Genomic DNA, 15789 nt, shown 5'->3' with positions numbered 1-15789 from the left:
TTTAAAAGAACCTTTATTTTAATCCATATAATCTACTGCTATATGAAAAACACTCGAGACCTGAACTGGAATTTTAATTGTCGTGCATGCAGCATGTAAGAGCATGTTCACACATGGCCACAAGCCAGAAAAAAAACGAAGACAGAAATACAATACACAAACACCCTGCAGTAAATAAATAAATCGCAATAGTGCATGAAAATAATAAAGCGTACTTAGTTAACATAATTTTGATTGAAATAATGCGAAAGCCATCCCGCCTCGTCACGGCGACCCTTATGGGACAGTCCTAACTCTAATATTTAAAACTTTACCGATGGCTTTCACATTATTTTGATCACAATTCTGTTAACTAAGTCCCCTTTGTTATTTTCATGCACTATTGCGGTTTATTTTACTGCAGGGGATTTGTGTATTGTGTTTCTGTCTTTGTCTTCTACTGCTATGTGAGTTACAGGAAAACACTGGACTAAAATCACTGACTGCGGTGGAATCCCCAATAAAATGTACATTTTATTTCCTTAAATAACATTTTCCTATACACACCTTACCTAATAACCGTGACATTTTGTGGAGCGTGCCAAATATTACCCTCCATTTAAAGTCTGCCAGCTGTGTTTTCTTGAACCTATTCACACTTGGTCGCAGACCAATACCACACTACAAGGCCCGTGCCTAAAACCGTGGTCATCAGACGTGATCCCATATTACTGCCGTAAACATCCTGAAATTTTTGGGAACTGTCAAATATTATACTCCATTTAACCCCTTTAAAGCATGGGGCGTAATAGTACGCACTAGGCTATCACCCCCGGTTCAGTGAGGGCTCCGGCGCTGAGCCCCCACTGAACCGGGCACATGTCGGCTGATTTATACAGCCGACATGTGCCCCCAACAGCCGCGGGTGGAATCGCAATCCACCCGCGGCTGTTAACATGTTAAATGCCGCTGTCAATCTCTGACAGCGGCATTTAACAGCGCTGCGCCGGAAGCGCATCACTTACCCCGCCCATCGGTGACCCCGTCACGTAATCGCGGGTCACTGATGGGTGGGCATGACAACTCTGGGTCTGCAGCAGACCCCAGTGATTGTCATGTACTGACGCCATGAGCGCCACCTAGTGGTCGGCGCTCATAGCACAGGAGCATTTCTGCTACATAGAGCTGATCTGCTCATCACCTCTATGTAGCAGAGGTGATTGGACAGTTGCTGCTTCTAGTCTCCTAATGAGACTATAGAAGCAAGCAAAAAGTGTAAAAAAAAAATGTTTTTGAAAATATTAAAAAAAAATAAAAAATATATAAAAGTTTAAATCACCCCCCTTTCGTCCCATTCAAAATAAAATTCTAAAAATACCACCCACATACACATATTTGGTATCGCCGTGTTCAGAATCGCCCGATCTATCAATATAAAAAAGAATTAATCCGATCGGTAAACGGCGTAACGAGAAAAAAATTCTAAACGCCAGAATTATGTTTTTTGGTCGCCGCAACATTGCAATAAAATGCAATAACGGGTGATCAAAACATCGGATCTACCCCAAAATGGTATCAATAAAAACTTCAGCTCGGTGTGCAAAAAATAAACCCGGTCCCAGATCCCGAAAAATGGAGACGCTACGGGTCTTGTAAAATTGCGCCATTTTATTTTTTTAATTATGGCACTTTGCAAAGCACTTCATTAGTTTCTTTGGCGTCATATCCATAAAATGATGATATTAAAGTGGCCTCCAGACCCTGCTTTTCCCCAGTGCAGGAGCGTTGCTGGGGTCCTAAGAGATCAGGGACCCCAGCCCCAAAGTACATGTTTCCCCATATAACCTCCCTGCCACTTAAAAGAGGATTTATACATATATAATTACAGTACACCACTGTTACTAATCTAAAATACACTATACAAAGACCAATATTCCCAAAATTACTACTATACAAGGCCAAAATGATCCTGCTACACAATGTCCTCTACCATCACCACCACACAGTGACTCCATATATGAAAGAAAACCCCGCAGGGTAAAAGACCATCAAAGGAGTCCAGGGAGTATAAAATCTATCATATCTATTCAGCAATAGAAGAATAGGATGATGGGGGAAGGGACACAACACATATGTGATTGTTAGACATGTAAGCAAAAAAGGCAAGGCACGCAAGGAAGGGGCCATTCCAGGTATAATGGCTGTCTATAGTATCATCATGGGTATACTAAAATATCCCAAAATAGACACCGCACATATTCCACTGGGGGCAACAGTCATCATATGCAGGTGCATCTCACTAAATTAGAATATCATCAAAAAGTTAATTTATTTGAGTTCTTCAATACAAAAAGTGAAACTCCTATATTATATAGAGTCATTACAGACACAGAGATCTATTTCAAGTGTTTATTTCTTTTAATGTTGACGATTATGGCTTACAGCCAATGAAAACACAAAAGTCATTATCTCAGTAAATTAGAATAATTAACATAAAACACCTGCAACGGCTTCCTAAGTGTTTAAAAATGTCCCATAGTCTGTTTCAGTAGGCTCCACAATCATGGGGAAAACTGCTGACTTGACAAATGCCAAGAAGGCAGTCATTGACACCATCCACAAGGTCCCAGAGTTCCAATTTTCCTTTGGAAATCAAGGTCCCAGAGTCTGGAGGAAGAGTGGAGAGGCCACAATCCAAGCTGCTTGAGGTCTAGATTGAAGTTTCCACAATCACTGATGGTTTGGGGAGCCATGTCATCTGCTGGTGTAGGTCCACTGTGTTTTATCAACACCAAAGTCAGCGCAGCTGTCTACCAGGAAATTTTACAGCACTTCATGCTTCCCTCTGCTGACAAGCTTTTTGTAGATGGAAATGTCATTCTCCAGCAGGACTTGGCACCTGTCCACACGGCCAAAAGTACCAATACCTGGTTTACACACAACAGTATCACTGTGCTTGATTGGCAGCAAACTCGCCTGACCTTAACCCCATAGAGAATCTATTATAGAGAAACTATGGGGTATTGTCAAGAGGAAGATAAGAGACACCAAACCAACAAAGCAGACAAGCTGAAGGCTGTCATCAAAACAACCTGGGCTTCCATAACACCTCAGCAGTGCCACAGGCTGATCGCCTCCATGCCACGCCGCATTGATGCAGTAATTGATGCAAAAGGAGCCTGACCAAGTATTGAGTGCATTTACTAAACACACATTTCAGTAGGCCAACATTTCGGATTTTAAAAACATTTTTCAAGCTGATGTTATAAAGTATTTTAATTTACTGAGATAATGACTTTTGTGATTTCATTGGCTATAAGCCATAATGAGTGGCGTACCGCCAATGATGGCAGGCCACACCACTGCTATGGGGCCCGTGAGCCTCGGGGGAGCGAGGAGGATAGGTGAGTATTGGGGGGTGGGAGGTTCCTGCGGCGGAGGAGCAGGCACACTCAGTAGCGGCTGCTGTAGCTACCACGTGTGCCCGCTGCTAAAGGGACATGAATATTACCTCTTCTCCACTTCCATGGGCGTGGAGAAGAGGGAATATTCATTCTCTTTAGTAGCGGGCACGGAGGAGCGCTGAGCCGTTCACCTGTTGGCATATTCACTCCTCTCCACGCCGGGACTATGAGCATTGACAAGCGTGAATATGCATTCTCTTTAGTAGCAGGCACTGTAAGCAGGAGCCACGGCTCAGCGCTCCTCCGTGCCCGCTACTAAAGAGAATGAATATTCCCTCTTCTCCACGCCCATGGAAGTGGAGAAGAGGTAATATTCATGTCCCTTTAGCAGCGGGCACACGTGGTAGCTACAGCAGCCGCTACTGAGTGTGCCCGCTCCTCCGCCGCCGCAACCTCCCACCCCCCAATACTCACCTATCCTCCTCGCTCCCCCGAGGCTCACGTGCTACATAGCAGTGGTGGGGCCTGAGGGTGTTCACTGCCAGATCCCCGACTATCAACTGATCGCCTGCAAGTCCTCATTTGGGGACAGAAGTTGTTCACACTTGGCATATTTTGTGATTCATGAGGGGAGGACAGTAGCCGGATATAGACTTTTTCTATAAAGTCAGATTAAAGGGGTTTTCAGGAATGAGGGGTGCCATATGTACCAGGATTGGGGGATGAGGGGTGCCATACACACCAGGATTGGTGATGAGGGAGCCATACATACCAGGATAGGGGGATGAGGGGGCCACACATAACAGGATTGGGGGATGAGGGGTACCATATGTACCAGGATTGAGGGATGAGGGGTGCCATACATACCAGGATTGGTGATGATGGAGCCATACATACCAGGATGGTGACATTTTACAGTAGCTGCTGCATTTCCTACCCTTGGCTTATACTCCACTCAATACGTTTTCCCAGTTTTTTTGTGGTAAAATTAGGGGCCTCAGCTTATACTCGGGTTGTCTTATTTAAAACATACGGTATTTTAAAATCAGTGAGTATGTGGTGCCCATAATACTGCCGGACTGTGTGGTGCATTATACTATAGGAGTGCTGCATTTTACCCTTTGGGGTGTGAAATATACTGTATGGAGGACTATGGGGAGTGCATTATACTATATGGAGGATTATGGGGGGTGCATTATACTATATGGAGGATTTTGGAGGGTGCATTATACTATATGGAGGATTATGGGTGGCATATTATACTATATGGAAGTCTATGTGGGGTCATTATGATATTTTGAGGGCTATGTGGGGGGCCGTTATACTGTATGAAAGCAATTATACGGTGTGAAGGTTTGTGTGGGGTCCATCATACTGTTTGGAGGGCTAGTGTGGGCCATTATACTGTATGTAGGCCCATTATACTGTATGGAGGGCTGTGTGGGAGTTACAGTTGGGGGAATCATACTGTGTTAGGGTCACCATACTTTGCCTTGGGAGTTGAAGTGGGGTACAATAAGGTCATTATACTGTTCATGTAGAGGCTAATGTGGAGGAATGCACCATGGGGTATCATACTGTGTTTGGGGGGCACTTTTATTGGCATCATACTTCATGGGGGCAATGAAAGAGGGATCTAGGACTTCAGTAGGAGGAAAATTAGAAAAACGAAGTAAAGGCTGGAAAGTTGTGAGATCGGCTCTTCTGTGACACAGACAAATATTTCTTTATTTTTTTGGTGGGGGGGTCCAATTAGAGCTTCTGCTATGGGGCGTCATGATTTCTATGTGCGCCCCTGGCCATAATCATCAACATTAACAGAAATAAACACTTGAAATAGATCACTTTGATTGTAATGACTTTATAGAATATATGAGTTTCATTTTCACCATTGAAGAACTAAAATAAATAAACTTTTTAATGATATTCTAATTTAGTGAGATGCACCTGTATATATAAGGGGTGTGAGTGTCATCATACTATAAGGGGCTATGAGAGTCATCATGCTATATATAAGGGGCAGTGGGGCCAGCATATTATATAAAATGGGGAGTGGGTGCCAGAATACAGTTTATAAGGGGCTGTGGGGCCATCATACAGTATAAAGGGAGCTGTAAGGGCCATAATATAGTGTACAAGTGGGTGTGGGGGCCATCATACAGTATATATTGGGCTGCGGGGGCCATCATACAGTACTGTATATATGGGGCTGTGAGGGCCATTATACAGGATATAGGTAGTTGTAGGGACAATCATGCCAGTTATAAGGAGTTATAGAGACCATCATACAGTGCATAGGGAGCTGTGGGGACCATCAGACAATGCATAGGGAGCTGTGGAGACCATCATACAGTGCATAGGTAGCTTTGGGGACCATTATGCAGTGCATAGGGAGCGTGGGGACCATTATGCAGTGCATAGGGAGATGTGGGGACCTTTATACAGGGCAAAGGGAGCTGTGGGGACCATTATGCAGTGCATAGGGAGCTGTGGGGACCATTATGCAGTGCATAGGGAGCTGTGGGGACCATTATGCAGTGCATAGGGAGCTGTGGGGACCATTATGCAGTGCGTAGGCAGCTGTGGGGACCATTATGCAGTGCATATGGAGCTGTGGGGACCATTATGCAGTGCATAGGGAGTTGTAGGGACCATCATACAGAGCGTAGGGAGCTGTGGGGAGTATCATACAGTACTTAAGGAGCCGTGGGGACCATCATACAGTGTATAAGGAGCCGTGGGGACCATCATACAGTGTATAAGGAGCCGTGGGGACCATCATACAGTGTATAAGGAGCCGTGAGGACCATCATACAGTGCATAAGGAGCTGCAGGGACCATCATACAATGCGTAGAGAGCTGTGGGGACCATCAGAAAATGCATAGGGAGCTGTGGAAACCATCATACAGTGCCTGAGGAGCTGTGGGGACCATCATACAGTGCATAGGGAGATGTGGGGACCATCATACCGAGCGTAGGGAGCTGCGGGGACCATCATACAGTACATAAGGAGCCATGGGGACCATCATACAGTGTATAAGGAGCCATGGGAACCATCATTCAGTGCATGAGGAGCTGCAGGGACCATCATACAGTGCGTAGAGAGCTATGAGGACAATCATACAATGCATAGGGAGCTGTGGAGACCATCATACAATGCATAGGGAGCTGTGGAGACCATCATACAGTGCATAGGGCACTGTGGGGACCATCATACAGAGCATAGGGAGCTGTGGGGACCATCATACAGAGCATAGGGAGCTGTGGGGACCATCATACAGTGTCTAGGGAGCTGTGGGGACACTCATACAGTATCTAAGGAGCTGTGGGGACCATCATACAGTGTGTAGGGAGCTGTGGGGACCATCATACAGTGTATAGGGAAGTATGAGGACCATCATACAGTATCTAAGGAGCAAGGAGCTGTGGGGACCATCATACAGTGCATAGTGAGCTGTGGGGACCATCATACAGAGCGTAGATAGCTGTGGGGACCATCATACAGTGCATAGGGAGCTGTGGGTTCCATAATACAGAGCTTAGATAGCTGTGGGGACCATCATACAGTGCATAGGGAGCTGTGGGTTCCATCATACAGAGCATAGGGAGCTGTGGGGACCCTCATACAGAGCATAGAGAGCTGTGGGGACCATTATGCAATGCATAGGGAGCTGTGGGGACCATCATACAGTGCATGGGGGAGCTGTGGGGATCATCATACAGTGTCTAGGGAGCTGTGGGGACCATCGTACAGTGTCTAAGGAGCTGTGGGGACCATCATACAGTGTCTAGGGAGCTGTGGGGACCATCATACAGTGTATAGGGAGCTGTGGGGACCATCATACAGAGCGTAGGGAGCTGTGGGGACCATGATACAGTGCATATGGAACTGTGGGTACCATCATACAGGGCATAGGGAGCTGTGGGGACCATTATGCAGTGCATACGGAGCTGTGGGGACCATCATACAGGGCATAGGGAGCTGTGGGGACCATTATGCAGTGCATACGGAGCTGTGGGGACCAATATGCAGTGCATACGGAGCTGTGGGGACCATCATTCAGTGCGTAGGGAGCTGTGGGGACCATCATACCGTGCATAGGGAGCTGTGGGGACCATCATACAGTGTGTAGTGAGCTGTTGGACTATCATACAATATACAGGGTGCTATGGGGGCACTAAGGACATTATTTATTTTAAATGGGTGCATCATCAGAAATTTCTTCTTTCACCTCCCAGAAATCATCGTCCATAGACTTGAAGAAGAACTTTGTAGTTGGGTGTAGTTTGATTGTGGATTTAAGGGGGCATTATTACTTAAAGGGGATACTCAACGGTATTTGTTGCTTGGAGGGAACACTTCAGATATTGAAACTTTCATAAGAGCATATCTGGCATTATTACTTGCTAGGCAGCACAGTGGGGTCTTTACTACTTTCTATGGGACGCTATTATTTTTATAGGTCCCCTCTATCTGGCACACAGTCTTTGTAGCATTAATTGGTGGAGGGTAATCATAGTAATGACATAATTTTTGAAGTATTGAGGTTCCTATTCCACGTGGGAAGAGCTGGCAGCATGGGGAGGTTGTGCAGGGTGGGAATAGATGGGGATGGTGCTGGAAATGTGAGAAGCCAGATGGTCTTTGTACAGTGTGTTTTTTTATGTAGAGGCAATGGTCATATCATAATACTATGTACTCACTGTGTAGTGTTGATGGTAGAGGGCATTGTGTAGCAGGATTATTATTGCCTTGTGTAGAAGTAATTTTGGGAATATTGGTCTTTCAGTTGTGTATTTTAAGTTAGCAACAATGGTGTACTGTAATTATATATGTATAGGTCCTCTTTTAAGTGGCGGGGAGGTTGTATGGGGAAACACCTACTTTGGGGCTTTGGCCCTTGATCTTTTAGGACCCTAGCAACGTCCCGGCATACAAGGGATATCGGGGGGCACAAAGTGTTCTGGACGTTTCCTTTACAGTATGAAGCATTTTCCACACAGTATCCTTCCTCTGTAATATACTCCAGGACTGGTGAGGCGCACTGTCGCTCCCTGTTTCGCCATAACTCGGCCTCAGCACTGCAGTGCTGATCAGCAGGTCTGCTTACTTGTTCTTCGGTTTCGCGCACTATGTCTTCCACTACTGGCGCCCATGAACCCTTGCACTCGTGACTTCCACTAGTACATGGGTCTCAAACTCGATAGAGTAAATGGGCCGCACTTAAAAAAAATTGTAAGCTGGCGGGCCGCATTCCTTTCAAATTTAATACAGTACAAAATTATTGTTAAACAATTATCTATTTGAACTACTATAACAATTCTCCATTACGTTACTATAATACTGCTAGGTTTAAACTTAACGGAAATTTGCCGGCTTACTCCACCTGCTTATTTTAACAATCCAGTTTTCCACTTCAAGTGTCGCAGAATTCAATCTGGCTGCTCAGTTGGCAGCATTTGCCAGATACGAGAATGTCAAGATTGGGCTTGAAATCATTAGTGTCGGCCAATCGCAATGTTGCACGAAGATGTTCATCTGTAAGTCTTGACCATAATGCTGATTTGTTAAGCTTCATTGAAGAGAAAAACTGTTCTTATACAGTACAGACCAAAAGTTTGGACACACCTTCTCATTTAAAGATTTTTCTATATTTTCATGACTATGAAAATTGTACATTCACACTGAAGGCATCTAAACTATGAATTAACACATGTGGAATTATATACTTAACAAAAAAGTGTGAAACAACTGAAAATATGTCTTATATTCTAGGTTCTTCTAAGTAGCCACCTTTTGCTTTGATGACTGCTTTGCACACTCTTGGCATTCTCTTGATGAGCTTCAAGAGGTAGTCACCGGAAATGGTTTTCACTTCACAGGTGTGCCCTGTCAGGTTTAATAAGTGGGATTTCTTGCCTTATAAATGGGGTTGGGACCATCAGTTGTGTTGTGCAGAAGTCTGGTGGATACACAGCTGATAGTCCTACTGAATAAACTGTTAGAATTTGTATTATGGCAAGAAAAAAGCAGCTAAGTAAAGAAAAACGAGTGGCCATCATTACTTTAAGAAATGAAGATCAGACAGTCCGAAAAATTGGGAAAACTTTGAAAGTGTCCCCGAGTGCAGTTGCTAAAACCATCAAGCGCTACAAAGAAACTGGCTCACATGAGGACCGCCCCAGGAAAGGAAGACCAAGAGTTACCTCTGCTTCTGAGGATAAGTTTATCCGAGTCACCAGCCTCAGAAATCGCAGGTTAACAGCAGCTCAGATTAGAGACCAGGTCAATGCCACACAGAGTTCTAGCAGCAGACACATCTCTACAACAACTGTTAAGGGCAGACTTTGTGCAGCAGGCCTTCATGGTAAAATAGCTGCTAGGAACCCACTGCTAAGGACAGGCAACAAGCAGAAGAGACTTGTTTGGGCTAAAGTACACAAGGAATGGATATTAGACCAGTAGAAATCTGTGCTTTGGTCTGATGAGTCCAAATTTGAGATCTTTGGTTCCAACCACCGTGTCTTTGTGCGACTCAGAAAAGGTGAACGGATGGACTCTACATGCTTGGTTCCCACCGTGAAGCATGGAGGAGGAGGTGTGATGGTGTGGGGGTGCTTTGCTGGTGAGACTGTTGGGGATTTATTCAAAATTGAAGGCATACTGAACCAGCATGGCTACGACAGCATCTTGCAGCGGCATGCTATTCCATGCAGTTTGCGTTTAGTTGGACCATCATTTATTTTTCAACAGGACAATGACCCCAAACACACCTCCAGGCGGTCTAAGGGCTATTTGACCAAGAAGGAGAGTGATGGGGTGCTACGTCAGATCACCTGGCCTCCACAGTCACCAGACCTGAACCCAATTGAGATGGTTTGGGGTGAGCTGGACCACAGAGTGAAGGCAAAAGGGCCAACAAGTGCTAAGCATCTCTGGGAACTCCTTCAAGATTGTTGGAAGACCATTTCCGGTGACTACCTCTTGAAGCTCATCAAGAGAATGCCAAGAGTGTGCAAAGCGGTCATCAAAGCAAAAGGTGGCTACTTTGAAGAACCTAGAATATAAGACATATTTTCAGTTGTTTCACACTTTTTTGTTAAGTATATAATTCCACATGTGTTAATTCATAGTTTTGATGCCTTCAGTGTGAATGTACAATTTTCAAAGTCATGAAAATACAGAAAAATCTTTAAATGAGAAGGTGTGTCCAAACTTTTCGTCTGTACTGTACGTATGTACTTCCGAACATGGCCATGATCCTGGCAGCGGCTTTAAGAAGATTTGGAAATTTTTCTCGTGCGACAAACCTATAGCTATCTGGAACAGCAATGTCCATATACTTCTGTTTAAGAACAGCGTCGCATTGCAAGTCCACAATCTCCATCTGCAGATCTTCTGAAACACAAGCAATGTCTACCGCAAACGGAGTGGCAAAGAGTGTAAATTCAGCTTCAAGATCCTGAAACCCATGAAAACGTCTATCAAACTCTTGTAGTAACTGAGAAATTATATTGGAAGAGTAGTTCAAGCGTTCTGGTTCAGCTCGTACCAGCGACTGCATAGCTGAGAAATGAGGCAAATTGCCTGACTGCAGCTGCTGGGCCACAAAGACAGCTACATCTGATTGCTTTTATACCAGCAATCATCATTGTAATCATCTGCTTTGGGCCCTGGAGCTTCAGGTTGAGTGCGTTGAGGTGTTCTGTGACATCTGTTAGAAACACTAAGTCAGATAGAAAAGCTGGGAAGGAAAGTTGGAAAGCGTCTTTATCTTTCAGCGCCATAAAAATCTATCTCCTGTCTCAAAGCAAAAAATCTTTCCAACCCTCTTCACCGACTCAACCATCTGACCTCGGTATGCTACAGCAAGTCTCCATATTCACTGTCCAGATCAGACAGGAATGAAGTGAACGGCCTATGGTTAAGACCTCTTGCCCGTATAAAGTTACCAGTCTTAAGCACAAAGTCCATAACTTCTTTCATTTGTACACTTTTTCCGCACAGCGCCCCCTGATGCAGAATGCAGTGTATAGCACTGAAAGGACCTGACAATGAACGCTGGCCTCGTTTTGCTTTCAATAATCTGACAACACCAATGTTTTCAGGACACATTGCTGGTGCCCCATCCGCTACCACAGACACCAGTTTATCCCATGGCGGTCCTGCTGGGTTAATACAACCTTCAAGCTCTTTAAAAATGTCCCGACCGGTCGTTGTCCCTTTCATTGGTAATAAATCCAATAATTCCTCGGTTATGTTTAGGTTTTCATCAACCCCACGAATGAACACAGCACAGTATGGAGTATCTGTTACCTTCAGTAAATGGTCGTGAATGATTTGCTCTCATGTTACTGAGTAACTCGCTTCTCCAGAAGCTTCACTTGACCCGTTAATACTTGGGAAGAAGTTTGGCTGTTTTTGAAGAGACGCTTTCAGCTGCTGAAGCTTTTCCTCTCTGTTTGCCAGACATTGCTCCATACTGTCCTCCATGCTACGTCATGTAATGACGATGCACATTGTAGTCCTTAAGCTGCGACAAACTGAAGACAAATCAGACTCTGGGCTCTCTCTCCGACCTCTGTGACAAAATATAAGTTTTCCCACTTTTCCTGAAATATTCGTTTTTCCTCAGCAATCTTGCGCTTTTTTGATGACGATGCCATTTATGATGTTAAACAGGTGCTCTGTGTATTGAAAAATATGTCTGTTAGCAACTCCGTCCTGCTCCCATAGAAATGCATCATAGTCCGTGGGCGTATGCAGAGTACGGACTATAATGGTGCTGGCAGAGCGAACATGTGCTCTGTCGTGCATCGTCTACTTGAGGCCGACACTCGGACATAGTAGACTGTGTCCAGTAGGTGTATACACCCGAAAATGATGCAGGACAGAGCACACGTTGACTCTGTCAGCACCATTATATATTCTATGGCCTCGTCGGCACATACGTCCAAATCCCATTTTATATTGGTTCGGACATAAGCCCCGACGGGACCGACGAACATGGGGAAGAACACACTGTGAAAGGGGCCTCAGCAATATATGAGGCTGCTGTGTTCTGCCCATACATTGCTTAGTTCACTGCCAGAGCAGTTTTCAGCTGATAAAGGGGTGTGCCGGGCGCCCGCACCCCACTGATCTCATATCACTGGTTTATTCAATGAAGTGGCCATTTAATCATTAAAGGGGTTGTCAGACAATTTTATTTTGATGGCCTATCATTAGGACAGGTGATGGATATCTGATCAGTGGGATGCAACATCCAGCTCCCCCCACTGATCAGCAGTTCCCGGTGCCCGTGGTATGTGCTCACTTGCGGAGCGGAACTACACAGCTCTATCAACTGCTTAGTGGCCACGGCTGGGCCCTTCATATCCACTCTTATTGAATAGGCGTAGATTTGCATTACCCAGTTGCAGCCATTATAAAGGATAGCCCATCAATATAAAAGCAATGGACAATCCCTTTAAGTCCTGCAGAATCTCTTTATGTAGTTTCTCACCATAGCAATGCCATACATGTCAATATTAAAGAGAACCTGTAATGTCAGAAAACGCTATTTACCTGGAGATATAGAGTCAATCTGCAGGTAAATATCTTTACAATGCTACATGGCCGTCTTACTGTAAGTGCAGCTACCAGGATAGAATTAACTTATTTCCTCCCGGGAGCTATGGGCTTTCAGTCATAGGAGAAGTTACATTCATGGCTCACAGCACTGCTCACTATACTGTAAGCACGCCCCAGAACTTTTGATTTTCTCCGCACAGATGCGCTGCACACTGAGCTGGCAACCCAAGTGCTAGAGCGTGCTTACAGCAACTACTCATAGTGTAGTAAGCCGGCTTAAGCAACTCCTTGCATGACTGAAAGCCGATGGCTCTTGAAAGAAATATAGTTCAGTTTCCCAGTAGCTGAACTTTTAGTAAAGCTGCCAGGAAACGTTGTAACACTATTTACCTGCAGATTATTCCTTTATCTGACGTTTTCAGCTATACCATTTTTGGTATATGGCTTTTTGATAATTTTTTATTCTACTTTCTGTCAGTATGATGGAAAAGCTACATTTTTCACATGTCAGTATCTCCAGTGCTGGAGACATTGATACACGTAGACCCATTCAAATGAATTGGTCTGTGCACATCTCAGTGTGTTTCCACAGACCGTGTGTCCATGTGCTCCACATACTGATATGGTAGTTTTTTTGCAGATGCACGGTCCGCAAAATGTACCACACGAATGACATCCGTGTGACACATACCGATGCCTGGGAATCAGCGCTACAGTTAGCGCTGTTCCCAAATGCTGGGTGCTGAATGCTGCCCTCATCATGGTTCCCTGCTGGCGCTGCGATCAGCACTAGCAGGGACAATGATGACGGTAGTAGTGTCTGATCTCGCAGTGTCCACCTATAAAAATAATAAAATCCATATACTCACCTCTCCTAGGTGTCCCCCGCTGTAATCCTCTGACCGATGCTGCCAAGGAGCAGGAGAGAATGAGCTGCGCTCAGTGAGTGACAGGACACGGTTTCTGAGCTCAGCTCTGGAGCCACACATTCTCCCCGGCTCCTCGGTATCAGAGGATTACAGCGGGGGACACCTAGGAGAGGTGAGTATATGGATTTTATTGTTTTATTCTTAGTTTTACACAGGGACACAGTGGGAGCAGACACTACCACTACCCTCATCCTTGTCCCTGCTGGTGCTGATTGCAGCGCAGACAAGGAATCATGATGAGGGCAGCATTCAGCACCCGGCGCTTGGGAACAGCACTAGCTGTACGCTGATTCCCTGATGCCGGTATGCGTGATCCTGATGCAGCAAATGGGCCGCACACGGATGCAACATGTAAAACGGATATCTCCAGTAACGGAAATATATTTGAAACCGGCCTAAAAAACAGGTTTTGTGGCGTTTTTTGGTGGAGATTATAGGAATCTACAGTACGTTTACTAAAGTCAGTTTTATTCACCAAAAAAACTGCAAAATCAGTGTTTTCCCACTTTCATATTGCTATGGGTGAAAAACGCTGCAAAAACGCTTTTGTTCAATGTCCCCGTTGGGGCATACGTTCAAACCCTACAAGAAAACGGGATACGGATATTTGTGCCTACAGGGCCATAGACTGTAATGATGCCGGCAGAGCAAACGTGTGCTCTGCATAATTTTTTAGGGAGTGCACGCCTACAGGAGGCGGACACTCAGACATAATAGACACTTTCGAAAATGATGCCAGCAGAACGCACGTTCGCTCTGTCGGCACCATTACAGTATATGGCCCCATAGGCACATATGTCTGAATCCCGTTTTGTGGGGGGGTCCGGACGTATGCCCCGACGGGGACATTGAGTATAATGTGAAAGCACAGTAAGCCAGGGATATGGTACAGATTTATACCACAAATGTGTACTTTTTTTTTTCACTTTCAAGTTTAGTAGCAGAATATTTTTATTTCATATTTTATTTAGATTTTTTTTATGTAGCTTTTAACTTTTACTTTATAGTCACTAATCTAATATCCTGCAATACTTCTGTACTGCAGAATATTAGGTCTGTCTGTCTTATATTGACAGTTCGCATGTAGGACCCTGCATATTCCTGGCCCCAAAGATGGCTGACCTAAAGCCATTACTTGGCCTCAGGTTACCATAGGATTAAGAGTAAGCCCCTCCCCTGAAATAGCCATCTAAATTCCGCTGTCACAATTGATGGCGGTATCTAAAGGGTTAAACGGCCGCGATCGGTGTTAATACCAATCGTGGCCGTTAAAGTAGGTTGTCAGCTGTGATGTACAGCTTACCTCAGCGGATGATAGTGTCGGCTCTGCATGTGAGCCGGCGCTATCATCTTGCTGTATACGTACAACCACAGCGTATGTCACCTGCAACATCCAGCAATGGGGGGGAAAGTCACGCCTCCCCTCTCTGTCCACTGGCGTGATGTCATTGTAGCACCCCGAGGACTCGGCTGCTACAGGAGTGTTGCACCTCGAACCAGAGGTGTGATATTCCACTCCCGGGTAAGGATGGAGTGTGGAGCGGGGCTCAGTTAGCTGCATACACTACACTCACCCCATTTCCGGGGGACAGATCAACGGTACTCCCACCAGATAGATGTGCAGGTACGACAGCGTCTGTCCCTGGCTGGAGTGGGGAGGGGGGAGGAATATCCCAGTGGTGTAGGAGCAGACAGGGGAGGGACTCTGGGCATAGGTAGGAGCCCATTGGGTGATGGTCACCTGGGCTCGGGTGTCAGAAGGGAGTATAATAGGTGGGCACCATCTTAGATCAGGGTCCAGTCCGAGTCAGTTCAGAGAGGAGCTCAGCCAGAGAGGGCTGACAGGGAGCTGTGGCTCAGTCCGGGCACAGCTCCAGAACCAGGCCTGAAGTGGAAGCCTGA

The 15789-nt window shown here is 45.3% G+C and overlaps 1 long non-coding RNA gene across 1 annotated transcript in view; it reads right to left on the bottom strand.

Annotated features, from left to right (window-relative positions):
* Positions 1-10555: 10555 nt before the first annotated feature.
* Positions 10556-15789, bottom strand: part of LOC141176216 (uncharacterized) — a 59676-nt gene continuing 54442 nt past the window's right edge. The window contains exon 3 of the long non-coding RNA XR_012253103.1: positions 10556-12072. This is a non-coding gene — a long non-coding RNA (uncharacterized lncRNA). The remainder of the gene's footprint in view (positions 12073-15789) is intronic.

Source organism: Phyllobates terribilis, unplaced genomic scaffold (genome assembly GCF_046119375.1).
Source record: "Phyllobates terribilis strain yellow unplaced genomic scaffold, ASM4611937v1 Scaffold_17__1_contigs__length_24005725, whole genome shotgun sequence".
NCBI classification, from domain to species: domain Eukaryota; kingdom Metazoa; phylum Chordata; class Amphibia; order Anura; family Dendrobatidae; genus Phyllobates; species Phyllobates terribilis.
This window is presented reverse-complemented; position numbering and strand designations above follow the sequence as displayed.